At 47.5% G+C, this 16,952-nt stretch overlaps 1 protein-coding gene across 2 annotated transcripts in view; it reads left to right on the top strand.

The window, feature by feature from the left end:
* Window positions 1-16,952, top strand: part of LOC124619829 — a 1,389,509-nt gene that overhangs the window by 1,192,887 nt on the left and 179,670 nt on the right. The window lies entirely within an intron of this gene.

The following is a 16,952-nucleotide window of genomic DNA, read 5'->3' on the forward strand; positions in this document are numbered from 1 at the left end:
CAGTTGCATAAATTTAGAGGACGGGTAATTGGGGAAGACTGTAGGATTTTTAAGCTAATTTTAAGTTGTTCCCAAGTGAAAATGAGACTGCAGTTATATCTAAGCCGGCCTTGGTGGCCGAGCGGTTCTAGGCGCTTAAGTCTGGAACCGCGCGACCGCTACAGTCGCAGATTCGAATCCTGCCTCGGGCATGGATGTGTGTGATGTCCTTAGGCTAGTTAGGTTTAAGTAGTTCTAAGTTCTATGGGACTGATGACCTCAGAAGTTAAGTCCCATAGTGCTCAGAGCCGTTTTGAGTTATATCTAAAGAAATTTTAATAACAATATTATAGTTACAGTTCATGTGGAACTCAACAGCCATATACAATTGCCATTGACACTGATAACCGATACTAGCACGCAGGAAGGTAGAAGATGGCTTCTGTGTGGAAACTCCTGGGTTGCTGACGGATCGACTTTTTTATTTGACGGTGTCCTGCACTTCTTCGTGACAGATAAACCTCTAACCTTTCAGAGGTTGTTTTAAGGCACCGAAGATATGCGATTCCCGTGGGGAGATATCGGGGGTGTAAAGAGAATATTCCAGAATGTCCCATCGAACTTTTTGAAGGAGGGTCTTCTTGGCGTCATGATGCCCGTCGTCCCGTAGAACCACTATCCTATTCAAGAGATTATCCCTAGTTCGAACCTCAGCAACGTGCTGCGATACTGGTAACCGTTAACTGTTGTAGCCCGAGTAGCTAGTCGATGTGTAGAGGTCCTTCTTCTGAGCAGCGTGGTTTTTTTTTTTTTTTTTTTTTTTTAGACGAGGGTGCCGGCATGCCGCAACTTGTAAGCAGGGTCGAAGTGGTGGCACCTCATTTCATCACATGCCACAGTCTGAGCAGTGAAATCCGTTCCATGCTCCGCGTGTCTCAACAAATGGATTAGGCAAACATCCATACTCATCGTCTTCTGATTCTCAGAAACATGCTCGGACACCCACTGTGCACGAACTTTGCCATAACGAAGCTTCCTGTGGATTATGCGATGCACAGTTCCTTTGCTTATCGACAGTTCAACAGCAATGTCGCGTGTGGCGATCCGACGAATCGTCCACGTGAGCTCCTCCTCAGGCGAAATCGTGGTACTGGGAACGGCAACGTGCGTCTGCACACGGCGCGGCATGTCCTTGGTGTTTACACGTACCGCCTCACAAGGCTGACATCACCGGAATATTCTGCATCGTGCGAGTACTGCATCTACATCTACGTGATTACTCTGCTATTCACAATAAAGTGCCTGGCAGAGGGTTCACTGAACCACCTTCAAGCTGTCTCTTTATCTTTCCACTCTCGAACGGCACGCGGGAAAAACGAGCACTTAAATTTTTCTCTGCGAGCCTTGATTACTCTTATTTCATCGTGATGATCATTTCTCTCTATGTAGGTGGGTGCCAACAGAATGTTTTCGCAATCGGAGGAGAAAACTGGTGATTGAAATTTCATGAGAAGATCCCGTCGCAACGAAAAACGCCTTTGTTTTAATGATTGCTACTCCAGTACACGTATCATGTCTGTGGCACTATCTCCCCTATTTCGCGAGAATACAAAACGAGCTGCCCTTCTTTGTACATTTTCGATGTCATGCGTCAGTCCCACCTGATGTGGATCCCACACCGCACAGCAATACTCCAGAGTAGGGCGGACAAGCGTGGTGTAAGCAGTCTCTTTAGTAGACCTGTTGCTCCTTCTAAGTGTTCTGCTAATGAGTCGCAGTATTTGGTTTGCTCTACCCACAATATTATCTATGTGATCGTTCCAATTTAGGTTATTTGTAATTGTAGTCTCTAAGTATTTAGTTGAATTTACAGCCCTCACATTTGTGTGACTTACGCGTAACCGAAATTTAGCTGAGTTCTTTTAGTACTCATGTGAATAACTTCACACTTTTCTTTATTCAGAGTCAATTGCCACTTTTCGCACCATACAGATATCTTACCTAAATCATTTTGCAAGTCGTTTTGCTCATCTGATGACTTAACAAGACGGTAAATCACAGCGTCATCTGCAAACAATCTAAGACGGCTACTCAGATTGTCTCCTATGTCGTTAATATAGATCAGGAAACGCCGGATATTACTTCTGTTTTACTCGATGGCTTTCCGTCTGTTACTACGAACTGTCACTTTTCTGACAGGGACCGGCCGGTGTGGCCGTGCGGCTCTAGACGCTTCAGTCTGGAACCGCGTGACCGCTACGGTCGCATGTTCGAATCCTGCCTGGGGCATGGATGTGTGTGATGTCCTTAGGTTAGTTAGGTTTAATTAGTTCTAAGTTCTAGGCGACTGATGACCTCAGAAGTAAAGTCGCATAGTACTCAGAGCCATTTTCTGACAGGAAATCACGAATTGAGTCGCACAACTGAGGCGATATTCCATAAGCACGCAGTTTGGTTAGAAGACGCTTGTGAGGAACGGTGTCGAAAGCCTTCTGGAAAGCTAAAAATATGCAATCAATTTGACATCCCCTGTCGATAGCACTTATTACTTCGTGAGTATAAAGAGCTAGTTGTGTTTCACAAGAACGATATTTTCTGTATCCTTGCTGATTATGTGCCAATAAATCGTTTCCTTCGAGGTATTTCATAATGTTAAAAAATGGCTCTGAGAACTATGGGACTTAACATCTATGGTCATCAGTCCCCTAGAACTTAGAACTACTTAAACCTAACTAACCTAAGGACATCACACAACACCCAGCCATCACGAGGCAGAGAAAATCCCTGACCCCGCCGGGAATCGAACCCGGGATTTCATAATGTTCGAATACAGTATATGTTCCAAAACCCTACTGCAAATCGACGTTAGTGATATAGGCCTGTAATTCAGCGGATTACTCCTACGTCCCTTTTTGGCTCTCTGTACGCCTCTTTCATTCTGCAATAAATTTGTGAAATATGCTCTCCTTCTGTACGAAGAAACTGGATAAACGCTCTTTGAGCTGATCGACAGGAATTGTGGAAACAACTTTCCAGAGTCGAGGAAACTGCAGCGAAGCCGTGAATGCCGCTTGTGCAACTAGGAATACCAGCACGCCATCTCGCTGCAAACATTCACATACTGGGATTGTATACAACGCCGCTACAGCGAAGGTCTCCTTTTCAGTAGGGCACACCTTATGCATCGTATACCTAGCATAGATATCATTGGAGCCAGAGAGATTAAGGTACGTGCAGGGAAATGTATATAGCATTTTTCCATTTCACAATAGCAGGTGAAATAAGACAGAATATGATTATCGTATATTCCACGAACAGATATCTTGCGAAACTCAGCTCGCTCCGTTCGTCCATGTAGTGCAGAACGCCGTAGACAATGGCGTTCAAGTCGATGCCCTGTTCTCCGACTCCAGGAAGGCATTCGATATCGTTCCGTACTCCTGTCAAGTGCACGAAATACGAGCTTATCGAGTGTCGGACGAGATTTGTGACTCGGTTCTGGACGTCCTGCGGATATAACTCAACACGTCTTTCCTTTTATTTTTTAATCAATTATTTAAAATGACAGTCACACTCGCATTATTTATTTTGCCGCCAACCGGTTTCAACCCGCGATGGGGTCATCTTGAGGGCAATTTACACTGTAAAGTTATAATATTAGTAAGTAATCATGTACGTCATCTACAAACAATTAGTGAAAGGTACATAAATGAAGAGATTTTTATACCTGGTCGCTCGCTGGAGTCGTCACCCTGCCTGTGCAGGGGTGGTAACTATGCGTGGTTGTTTTTTCTTTTTTTTTTTTTCTTTATTGATTTTCAATTCCCCCCGAAGGGGGCGGGCTGGCAGCAGCTTAGTACGCTGCTCTACAGCCTACAGACTTTTTTTTAAAAAAAAACTGAAGAAGAAAAGAAACAAGAAAAACAGGCGATAAAACGGTGACTTAATGTGTAAAATGGCGGAAAAATACGGAAAGTTAAAACAGAAAGCAAAAGGGGTTGGCAGTATTAATAAAAGACACAGGAATCAGACAAGTAACGTAGTACCCACACAATTAAAAAACATGGCGACAATCTGGTTTCTGTTCGCAAGAAATAAAAAGCACACCCAGCGACAGTATGATGGCCGTTCCCAACACTTCCCAAAAAAACGCAACACGGAACACTCACTGTAAAACACTGCACGAAAATGGCGGGACAAAGATGACACTCCCGAGCAAAAGGCAGAGGGGGGGGGGGGGGGGGCGGGGGACCTGGAGGAGGGTGGAGGAACAAGGAGGGAGGAAGGAAAAAACGAAAGGGGGGAACCAAGGAGGGAGAGGGGCAGGGCACACGCGAGAGGGAATGAGAAGAGGCAGAGGAGGGAAATGCAAAAGGACTCGGGGGTGAGAAGGGGGCAGAGAGAGGGGAGGTGGGGAAAAAGAGGATGGAAGGGGGGAGAGGGAACCCGGGAAAAGGACAGAGGAAAGGAGGGGGAGTGAGGATCAGAGTTGATAGGAGGGATAAATGGAGGGAGAGAGGGCATCATACAGGAGTTGATGGAAGCCACCTTGGGAAAGGACATGAAGGGTGTAGAGATGGAGCGTAGGGGGACACAACAGTGAAGATGTGGCAGGGAGCAGGGATGGGAAAGGAGAGGAGCAACCAGGGGGTGAGGGGGATCAAGGCGGCGGGAGGTGTGGATATGTTCGAGGAATAGGAGCAGATGGGGGAAAGGAATGAGATCATAGAGGATCCACGTGGGGGATGGGAGACGTATACGGAAGGTGAGGCGGAGTGCATGATGCTCAAGGATCTGGAGGGACTTATAAAATTTGGGGGGGGGGGGGGGGAGGGGGACAGATACCCAGGCAGGACTGGCATAACAGAGGATGGGACGGATTAAGGATTTGTAGGTGTGGAGGATGGTAGAGGGCTGCAACTCCCATGTCTGGCCGGAGAGGAGTTTGAGGAGTCGGAGGCGGTTGTTGCGTGGTTGGTTCTCTGCATGAGCTTAAATAACGGCGAACAACACGTGGGCAGACGGTAACGCCCTCCACAGTGACCAACGGTAGTTACATGCTTAAGCAAAAAATCGTAAATTATAAAGTTTGTTCCAGTTGTAATATAAAACATAATAAATAATTATTATAACTAATTAAATCTTGAGAAATTTTCAATTATTTAAAATTTTCACATCATTTGAAGATAGAGTAGAGTCCTCTGTCTTTTGTGGTAGGGACGCCGTTGCCATGGGCGATAGAATATATCAAGCGCCCCCTAGCCTGTGTGGTTGGGACACTGTCGTCATGGTAGCTGCCTCGCACAAGTCGTCCGCTGGAATACCATCCCCGCGCGGCGCTCGTTGTTATGGCAACGGCGCACCACAACGATTCTTTATTTTTTTGAATCATCTGTCGTCTGACTTGATGTGCCTGCTACGAGCATGACGCGTTTTAAGCTAAAGGCCACATGTCCTGTGCATAGACATAAAGAGACTTTGGCTGCTGCTGATGATGATTTTTATTTAAAATTTATAGAGGGGCTGAGATTGGTTAGCCGAGAGCGCTAATGCGCTGCTTCCTGCACTCGGGTAGGCGCGCCGGTCCCGGATCGAATCCACCCGGCGGATGAACGACGAGGGTCGGTGTGCCGGTCAGCCTGGATGTGGTTTTAAGGCGGTTTTCCACATCCATCTAGGTGAATACCGGGCTGGTCCCCACGTCCCGCCTCAGTTATACGACTCACAGACATTTGAAACACATCTGCACTTTTCCATGATTTACACTAGACACAGACGGATTGGGTACTCCGATTCCGTCCTCAGGGGTACGGGGTGGTGGCAGAAAGGGCACCCCGCCACCCCTTAAAATTAACATGCCAAAACCGATTTAACCAAGCCAACCCCGCGCAACATGCGAGACAAAGGCGCAAGCGATAGAATAGAACAGGGGGTGAGATTGAATGCAGGACCCGGGACGTTTTCGGATGCTACCACTAGACCACAGTGACATCATTTCTAGAGACACAAAATTCAGACATAAATGTAATTTCAAGAGCACACCCAAAGGAAATGTTATAGCGCCTTTATTGTTTACGTTATTTTTATACGAGGTTGTGCTGAAAAGTAAAGCCTCCGAATTTTTTATTCTGTCCTCAGCGTCGGTTGGGGTGTTACGTGTGTCATGCCCATTACTCGGTAGAGTTTCCCGTTTCGCTGACGCAAGTTGCAACCCTCTGCCACTCCAAACTGTAGCACGTAACATGGCGCTGCGTAACGTAACTGTGTCGGTGCGTGAGAAACGGCGTGCTGTAATCGAGTTTCTAAACGTGCCTTCAGTTGAAACCACAGAAGAATGAAAGAAGTGTATATTGATGATCGTATAGGTATCACTAAAGCGCGACGTTGGATTGTTCGTGCTCGTAATGAAGGGAACTGTAGTGAACGTGTGTGACAGACCTTGGAGAGGACGACAGCACATGTCAACCTACGAGACTCATCGGAATGTTGGTCCACACATGGAGCACCATCTTCTTCAGCATGACAATACCTTACCACACACGAGCTCTGCGACATCTGCAACAATCCGAAGCCTTGGATTCACGTTATCGGTCATGCTCTATACCGTCCGGACTTGTCCCCCTCCGGTTTTCTTCTGTTACATGTAGTTTACCAGATCTTGAGGAGAAGAAGCGGCTTACCGAATAAAAAATATGGGGTGTTGTTTAAAAAAAGACCTAATGATCTTCATATCTGCTTATGGAACGAAGTTACAAGAAAAGGAATCATGCCGGTTTATGTCCACCTGGCACAAAACAACATCTGTATCAGGTACTTTTTTTAAATTTTTCTTACGAACGAAGTTATTTAGACCGGTGAAGTTAAATGGTGTAGATGTAAATGGAGTATCCTGCGCCATGTGCTGCACACGATGTAGATGTACACGTATACCTACAACTACATCTACATACATACTACCGTGCGATGCACGGTGGAGGCATACCACAACTCGTCATGAGGGTACCCCGTACCAGAACTCGTCATTTCCTTTCCTATTCCATTCGAAAATGGAGTGAGGGTATAACGAATGTCTATATGCCTCCGTATGAGCCCTAATTTCTCGTCTCTTTACGTGAAATGTATGTTGGCGGCAGTAGAATCAGTCTGCAGTCAGCTTCAGATACCGGTTCTCTAAATTTTCCCAATAGTGTTAATCGAAAAGCACGTCGCCTTTCCTCCAGGGATTACCATTTGAGTTCGCGAAGCATCTCCGTATCACTTGCGTGTTGCTCGAGCCTACCGGTAACAAATCTAGCAGCCTGACTCTGATTTACTTGAATGTCTTGCTTTAATCCGAGCTGGTACGGATTCCAAACACTCGATCGAGCATTTCTCAAGAATAGGTCGCACTAGCCTTTTATATGCGGTCCTCTTTCCCCAAATTCTACCAATAAACCGAAGCCGACCATTCGCTTTCCCTACCGTAACCCTCATATGCTCGTTCTATTTCATATCGCTTTGCAACATTACGCCCAGTTATTTAAACGACGTGACCTTGTCAAACAGGGCACTTTTTTTCTAGTGCTGTATGTGAACATTGTGGGTTTGTTTTTCTTACTCATCCGCATTAACTTATATTTTTCATCATTCGGAGCTAGATGCAATTCATCACACCAACTACAAATTTCGTCTATTCTCGTATCATCCTACGGCCACTCACCTTCGACACCTTCCAGTAGAAAATAGCATTGTCAGCAAACAACCACATATTGCTGCTCACCCTGTCCACCAGATCATTTACGCGTATAGAAAATACTAGCGGTTCTATCTCCCTTCCCTGGGGCACTCCTGATGATACACTTGTCTCTGATGAACACTCCTGTTCGAGAACAATATACTGGTTTCTACACTGAGGAGCCAAAGAAACTGGTACACCTGCCTTATATCGTGTAGGGCCACCGCGACACGCAGAAGTGACGCAACATGACGTGCGTAGACTCGACTAATGTCTGAGGGAACTAGCACCATCAATCCTTCAGGGCTGTCCATAAATCCGTAAGAGTACGAGGGGGCGGAGATCTCTTCTCAACAGCACGTTGCAAGGCATCCCACATATGCTCAATAACGTTCATGTCTGTGGAGTTTGGTGGCCAGAGGAAGTGTTTAAACTCAGAAGAGCGTCTCTGAAGCCATTCTGTAGCGATTCTGGACGTGTGGCGTATCGCATTGTTCTGCTGGAATTGCCCAAGTCTGTCGGAATGTACAATAGACATGAATGGATGCAGGTGATCAGACAGGATGCTTACGTACGTGTCACCTGTCAGAGTCATATCTAGACGTATCAGTAGTCCCACACCACTCCAACTACACACGCGCCACACCATTACACAGCCTCCGACGTCCATCCGCTCTATTTGAAACGAGATCCGTCCGACCAGGCAACATGTTTCCAGCCATCAAGAGTCCAATGTCGGTGTTGACGAGCCCAGGCGAGGCGTGAAGCTTTGTGTCGTGCAGTCATCAAGCGTACTCTAGTGGGCCTTCGGCTCCGAAAGCCCATATCGATGATGTTTCCTTGAATTGATCGCACGCTGGCACTTGTTGATGGCCCAGCGTTGAAATCTTCAGCAATTTGCGGAAGGGTTGGACTTTTGTTACATTGAACGATTCTCTTCTGTCGTCGTTGGTCCCGTTCTTTCTCCGGCCGCAGCGATGTCGGAGATTTGGTATTTTACAGGATTCCTGATATTCACGGTACACCCGTGAAATGGTGGTATGGGAAAATCCTGAGTTTCATCACTACCTCGGAGATGCTGTGCCCCATCGCTCGTGCGCCGACTATAACACCACGTTCAAACTCACTTAAATCTTGATAACCTGCCACTGCAGCAGCAGTAACCGATCAAACAACTGCGCCAGGCCGGCCGCGGTGGTCTCGCGGTTCTAGGCGCTCAGTCCGGAACTGCGCGACCGCTACGGTCGCAGGTTCGAATCCTGGCTCGGGCATGGATGTGTGTGATGTCCTTAGGTTAGTTAGGTTTAAGACGTTCTAAGTTCTAGGGGACTGATGACAACAGATGTTAAGTCCCATAGTGCTCAGAACCATTTTGAACTGCGCCAGACACTTGTTGTCTTATGTAGGCGTTGCCGACCGCAGCGCTATATTCTGCCTGTTTACGTATCTTTGTATTTGAATACGTGTGCCTATACCACTTTCTTTGGCGCTTCAGTGTTTTAGTTAACAAGTCTTCGAGCCACTCAGATATCTGGAAACCTATTCCATATGCTCCTAATTTCGTTGACAGTCTGCAGTGGGGCACCGTGTCAGATTAAAAATCTAGAAATATGGGGTCTTGTTGCCCTACATCCATAGTTCGCGATATATTACGTGAGAAAAGGGCAAGCTGAGTTTCACACGAGCGATGCTTTCTAAAACCGTGCTGATTCATCCACTTGCTGTACGTCCCTGAGAAGTAGTTTGGAACGTTAACCATTGGACTACACGGCTCGACTGTTCCGCAAAAACCGCTAGTCCCTTTACTTCGTGCGCAAAACGTGTAGAAGACCTTAATCCAGGATCGTAAACAAAGCCGGAGCCTCATCATCTAGAACTTTCGCGTGCTCCGGGGCCTTTACGGCGGGCCAGATGTTATCCCCCGGGGAGGTCAACGGCTCCTCCGCAGTTTCCGAGGCTCCGCTGGGAAATGGCCAGCAGCGGCCGGTGCGGCCGTGTGAGTCACGCAGCTTCCGCAAAGTGTGCCGGGGGTCGGGTGTCAGCGTCCCCTCGCTCCACTGGGTCAAGGCGCGCCGCGCAGCCTGTTCCCCTTACCTCCTGACCACCCGGGCCGTAGGCAGGCCCGCCGTCTGCGCAGTAAATTCTAATTGCCCGGCGGGTAGCTGCAACAGCTTAACCAGTTACACTGCAGCGTCCCACACACTCAAATGGGCAGGATAGCGCAGCTGTTCCTCTGCCAAGTCCGAGGCCGCAACGAGCTTTGTTCGCCGGGACAGCTGGGAACCGTCTCTGGGAAATTTTGTGCTCAGTGTCAGCATTCTCGGGGCCGTTCCGTAGAGCTTAGCGCGCATCGCGCTAGCTCGGTAAGACGGAGAGGTCAGACGGACCCGGATCGCATCCGCGTGGCGATTTGAGAAACGCCGTCGGTCTGGTCGAGTGCGCACAGAATAACTTGGCCAATCGCACCTGCGCAGACGACGCGGCAGCGGGAAGCAGTTAATGGTGGCGGTGGGGGCCATGACCACGGCTCGACACGAAATGTGCAGAACAGAAAAAACCCCGTGTTCAGTATATCTCACATAATTTCTGACCTACAGCTGGTGTGCTATCATTTGTATTAACAGTTTACGTCAGTAAGACCAATAACTGGACGAATACAGACGTTCAAAATGAATATACAGGGTGGTCAATTGATACTGACCGGGCCAAATATCTCACGAAATAAGCATCAAACGAAAAAACTACAAAGAACGAAACTCGTCTAGCTTGAAGGGGAAAACCTGATGGCGCTATGGTTGGCCCGCTAGATGGCGCTGCCATAGGTCAAACGGATATCAACCGTGGTATCGACTTGAAGCTGCATGAGCAGCTGTACCTGTACACGTCATCCAAGCTCTGTTTGTGTCAATGCCCAGGCGTATCAAGCCCGTTATTACGGCCAGAGGTAGTTGTTCTGGGTATTGATTTCTCAAGATCTATGCACCCAAATTGCGTGAAAATGTAATCACATGTCAGTTCTAGTACAGTATATTTGTCCAATGAATACCCGTTTATCATCTGCATTTCTTCTTGGTGTAGCAATTTTAATGGCCAGTAGTGTAACAACTTGCAAAACGCTCTGCCTCCGCCGCACGCCAGACACAGCGAAAGGCAAAACGGCTCTCTATGTACACAGCAGGAGAGTCCCGACTCTTCGTCCTGCAGAGCAGAGCAGAGCAGACAGGTGACCGTTACGCTTGGACACGGACACCGCCGCCCTGTAACGGGACGCGCCCGTTCCTTTTCATGCGCCATGATTAATGGCGAGTCTGCGGGAGCAGCAGCAGTCAAATGGCGCCGCTGTCAAATGGGGCCGCTGCTTCTCTAAGAGGACTGAGGGAGTCTGGGCATTGTGGCGCCGCGAGCAATTACCCGCCCGGTCGTCTCTGCCGAGGAGTGTGGTTGTGAAGGGGGTTGGGCGGGGGGGGGGGGGGGGGGGCGCGGGGAGCAGGGAGAAAGGGTTCAAGCAACGCTTGGCACGTTTCTGCCGGGGCCGTGTTTGCCGTCTCTACTGGCCGAGCCCCGGCTTGCTCCAGAAACGTCCGTCACACATGGGCCACGAGCACGACCCTACTGCAGGTATGAGCTAGTGCACGACTACAAGAGCGGTCCCAAGGGAGACGGCGTGGTGGCTGGAGGTAGTCCCCCGACCACGACCCCCCCTCCCCCCCCCCCCAGTAGTCTAGTTCATATTCTTACGTACATCAGTCCCCAATTTCCTCAGCTAACTTTCAGAGAATAAAGGAATAAGTGTCGGAACAGGCACACACTTCTAGAAAACTACACAGTTATTAGTCCACCTGGATGGGCTTGTCCTAACCGACTACGAAGCTCCTTTTGCCGACAGCAAATCCGACACGGTTCCTGAGTCCACAGGAAGACCCGGCAAACCATAGCAAGCTGACTGAGGCAAAACAGAAAGGTAAAGGTCCTTCACTATGACCGGTATTACACTATCAAATTTCTTTGTCAAAGATTTGATCAAAGTTGTGATCAAATATTCTGTCAAAAATATTTGACAAAGATCTTTGACGTAGCGCTAGAAGGGGTGTTTTTCGTCGAAGTTCAAGATGGCTGACAACAACAACTTGTTATTAACCGCAGCAGTTGCATGTACCACAATTGCACTGTGTGCACATGCGGAAGAGAAGCGGGGAAAAAAAAGGAAACGTACCTGGGTGAAGCCGTGGGTTTTACGACGACACGATAAAAGCATTCAACGAAACTTGTTACGTGAGCTTATAGTGGAGGACGTCAAGTCGTACATCAATTACTTAAGAATGGATGAGCATACATTTCTGTATGTGCGCAGTGACGTGTATCCTCATATCACAAAGCACAATACTCACTTAAGGACTGCTATGTCTGCAGAGGACAGGCTCACTGTAACACTCAGATTCCTTGCTACGGGAGAGGGTTGGGTTAGGTCAGGTTAGGTTAGGTTACGTCAGGTCAGGTCTCCAATCTTGTTAATCTGTTTTTGTATTCAGGGTGTCTCACGTTGTAAAGCGCCTCATCAGCTTCATACATCTCTATTAATTGTGTAATTGTCGGCCTACACCAATTGTATTTACCGGCAATGTTTATAAAAACACTACAGACGACAGAACGCAGCAGCGATGCTAGCGCGCCACGTGCTAACATGTCACATTGCAGTGAACAGAAGACAAGCGGCTTCTTATGATCAAATCTACAGCGAGGCCCTAGATTTGATCAAATATTGGATTACATTTGACAAAGTTCCCTATGACACCATCAAATATCTTTGACAAAGATTTTTGACAAAGAAATTTGGTAGCGTAACTCCGGCCTAAGGGGAAAAAATAACGTAAACACTGACATTCCTGGTAATAGGAGGAAATGACTGAAATCCTGTGGTCATAATTGTAGTGCTGATAACGGAGAGTGCATACTTATATTTTACGTCGTGTAAATTGTTATTCTTTTGACTAAATCTAAATCTATGTACTGCAAGCAACTTATTATTTGATTTGTTAAGAGTAAGAATAAATTTGCCGCCGACTGCAAACAAATTATCTTCAAGTTTTTAATTCTCCTGCTGTAACCTGTACTGTCTAACTGTGCAGTAAAAAAATTAATATCATTTAAATGCTGTCTGAAAAAATTTCATTCTTACTTTTTACTTATCATACGACCATGTTCCCATGGCTGCGTCAAAGATGGGAAGTTATCATTGCAGTATATTATGTTGCATCTTTTAACATTTTACTTGCTACCTATTCGCTTATAAAATCCAAGTTTATGACTCTCCGTTGAGCTTCCTTTGCATACTCAGTGCGAAGAATGTAAAGCAGAAATTAAGTACAGTAGCAAAAAAGTTACAATATGTTTATAAACATTCATCTTCCATTTTGTCAAACCATCGATAATGAGGTTGAGTAACTTCCCGATGCAGACTAATATTTCCCAGGTTCTAGATATCCGATACACTTACATGACCTCCAAACGAAACACGACATACGGTTTTAAATTCTTACTGCATTTTAATGAATTCTTAGTGATTTTTGCAAAGATACAGAAGTTAACACAAAACCAGTCTGAAACGAACTAACTGACAACTACAACACCAACAACCACACTGGCTCAGACGGTCGGCAATTTATACAGTCTTGACAATCAAAAGTAATACAGGCTTTGCCGAAATTCCAATTTTAACAAATTTACAGTCACAAAATTTGATTTTAGTTCAATGAGATCGCGCTACGGCGTACGTGATGAAATGTAAACGCAGAATGATTACTCGAAATAGCAATGCATTCAATAAGTACGTCTGAAATTTCTAAAATAGGCAGTTTTCACAATACGTTGACTTCAACTCGTAATTAATGCGTTTCCACTTATATTAATATTTACGATGTCTTACAACACTATATTTCCGATTAGTGTATTTATTTTCATCAAAATGTACACAGAAAATGATTACATGTCTGACTAATTGAGGTTGTGTGTATCTGACATAGGAATTAACTTAGATAACAGTCAATGGATATACATTTACAAGAAATTAGCGTAAATGAATAGACAAATTTACGAGTTTCAACATTTGTGTAACAGTACAGAATGTGGATCGGGTGGTTTACTGAATACGGTATCGTCAGTTCAATGTAGTGTTTTTTTGGTCTCACACGCTACAATGTATTATTGTTACTATTACTAAATCCTAGGCACCTCTCGTACTTTAAAATGGGATTGGCAGTAAACTATATTTGGGTGAGGGGGAGGAGGAGAAGAAGAGAAAAGAAAATAAGAAACAGTTATACCGATAATCCAACCGTGGCCTCTTGCATTTGCGCGAGTGACAGGGACGTCGTAGGGAGACTGAGCAAAGCTGTTGCCGTGGGCGATTTTGGGTTAGGGCAGGATCTGACTGCTCTAGGACTGGGACCGAGGGAGGTGGCACAACTGTTTGCCTCTACATTTATACTCCGCGAGCCACCTTACGTTGTGTGTTTCTGGCACACCTATCTCCTCCTCCCCCCTTTCCCCTCTTCCATTTGTGAATGGTGCGCGGGAACAGCGACTGTCGATAACCTTCCGTGAAACACAGCACAAATCACCTGTGACGTCACCGGCACCAGCTCGAGGCCCACGGGAAAGACGGTCCGTGGCGCGTAATACGTCACAGCACGTCACACCGCAGGTCTTACCAGTGTTTAAATGCGTGCAAGTTCTCGACAGCACACAACGAAATTAAGACCTTTAGTGGGCACCTTTTCAATTACATTTCGATTTCCCGTGGGCCCTGCGCGCAGCCGAGCTTCCTCGAAGTGTGGCGGGCAAGCCGACCAGTGTGACGTCACAAGTTCGTTGCAGGACCCATACGTATATCTCGTTGGCCCCACACCAGCTGCCCGCACCGAGTGCGTTGCCCCCTCTGCAACGCTGGCCGCATTTTCTAGTGATCCGCTCGTACTTGGGAGCACAGTGCATGCATTCCCATTGCAAATGCTGGAGGCAGTACGGGAGTGGGATTCAGATTCGCTCACGTCTTTCGGCCTGTTCAGCGCGCCCCAGCGAACGCGCATCTTGATGCATTGAATTCTGATTCGGGAGTAAGCGAGTTTCACAACCACATTAAACCGCGTAGGATTTACATGGTTTTCCTAAAACACTGCCGACTTCCTGTTCCACTGTAGTTATATTCCATCTCAACTCTCATCATCGGTCTTTGTGATGTAATGGTAAGGTGCATCAGTCAGAAGTTCGCGAGATCTACTAGTAATCTGGTCAGACCTTGACATTTTTCAGAACGCCTTTACCATAGTCTTCACCTCTCAGTGGTATGCCTGGGAAGACACACGCTCAGATTCCACCCCGGCTGAGGTTCGAGTCCTCCCTCGGGCATGGGTGTGTCTGTTTGTCCTTAGGATAATTTACGTTAAGTAATGTGTAAGCTTAGGGACTGATGACCTTAGCAGTTAAGTCCCATAAGATTTCACACACATTTTTTTCAGATTCCACATTAAATCGTAGGTCCCCTTTTCACCGATAGTATTACTTGGATAGGTTAGATACACTCAAGTCGTCAACGTGTGTAAAGTAACCCTTATTTGCAGATAAAAGGGCATCTTACTTTATTTCCAGTGTTGTTATTTCACATACGTTAAGCGAATGTATCAGTGCTGCAGTTTGTACTCAGTAAGGGGCGAGCGGTTGGCCATATGGCTCTTTCAGAGCCAGTGGGATGATATACCGATGCAGAAATCGCTGCTGACGTCAGCAAAGTGATGCGTAGGGAAAGTACGTTTATTCTGGGGCGAATCAAATAATTGTTATTAATAAATACACTCCTGGAAATTGAAATAAGAACACCGTGAATTCATTGTCCCAGGAAGCGGAAACTTTATTGACACATTCCTGGGGTCAGATACATCACATGATCACACTGACAGAACCACAGGCACATAGACACAGGCAACAGAGCATGCACAATGTCGGCACTAGTACAGTGTATATCCACCTTTCGCAGCAATGCAGGCTGCTATTCTCCCATGGAGACGATCGTAGAGATGCTGGTTGTAGTCCTGTGGAACGGCTTGCCATGCCATTTCCACCTGGCGCCTCAGTTGGACCAGCGTTCGTGCTGGACGTGCAGACCGCGTGAGACGACGCTTCATCCAGTCCCAAACATGCTCAATGGGGGACAGATCCGGAGATCTTGCTGGCCAGGGTAGTTAACTTACACCTTCTAGAGCACGTTGGGTGGCACGGGATACATGCGGACGTGCATTGTCCTGTTGGAACAGCAAGTTCCCTTTCCGGTCTAGGAATGGTAGAACGATGGGTTCGATGACGGTTTGGATGTACCGTGCACTATTCAGTGTCCCCTCGACGATCACCAGTGGTGTACGGCCAGTGTAGGAGATCGCTCCCCACACCATGATGCCGGGTGTTGGCCCTGTGTGCCTCGGTCGTATGCAGTCCTGATTGTGGCGCTCACCTGCACGGCGCCAAACACGCATACGACCATCATTGGCACCAAGGCAGAAGCGACTCTCATCGCTGAAGACGACACGTCTCCATTCGTCCCTCCATTCACGCCTGTCGCGACACCACTGGAGGCGGGCTGCACGATGTTGGGGCGTGAGCGGAAGACGGCCTAACGGTGTGCGGGACCGTAGCCCAGCTTCATGGAGACGGTTGCGAATGGTCCTCGCCGATACCCCAGGAGCAACAGTGTCCCTAATTTGCTGGGAAGTGGCGGTGCGGTCCCGTACGGCACTGCGTAGGATCCTACGGTCTTTGCGTGCATCCGTGCGTCGCTGCGGTCCGGTCCCAGGTCGACGGGCACGTGCACGTTCCGCCGACCACTGGCGACAACATCGATGTACTGTGGAGACCTCACGCCCCACGTGTTGATCAATTCGGCGGTACGTCCACCCGGCCTCCCGCATGTCCACTATACGCCCTCGCTCAAAGTCCGTCAACTGCACATACGGTTCACGTCCACGCTGTCGCGGCATGCTACCAGTGTTAAAGACTGCGATGGAGCTCCGTATGCCACGGCAAACTGGCTGACACTGACGGCGGCGGTGCACAAATGCTGCGCAGCTAGCGCCATTCGACGGCCAACACCGCGGTTCCTGGTGTGTCCGCTGTGCCGTGCGTGTGATCATTGCTTGTACAGCCCTCTCGCAGTGTCCGGAGCAAGTATGGTGGGTCTGACACACCGGTGTCAATGTGTTCTTTTTTCCATTTC

The sequence above is a fragment of the Schistocerca americana genome, chromosome 1 (genome assembly GCF_021461395.2).
Source record: "Schistocerca americana isolate TAMUIC-IGC-003095 chromosome 1, iqSchAmer2.1, whole genome shotgun sequence".
NCBI classification, from domain to species: Eukaryota; Metazoa; Arthropoda; class Insecta; order Orthoptera; family Acrididae; genus Schistocerca; species Schistocerca americana.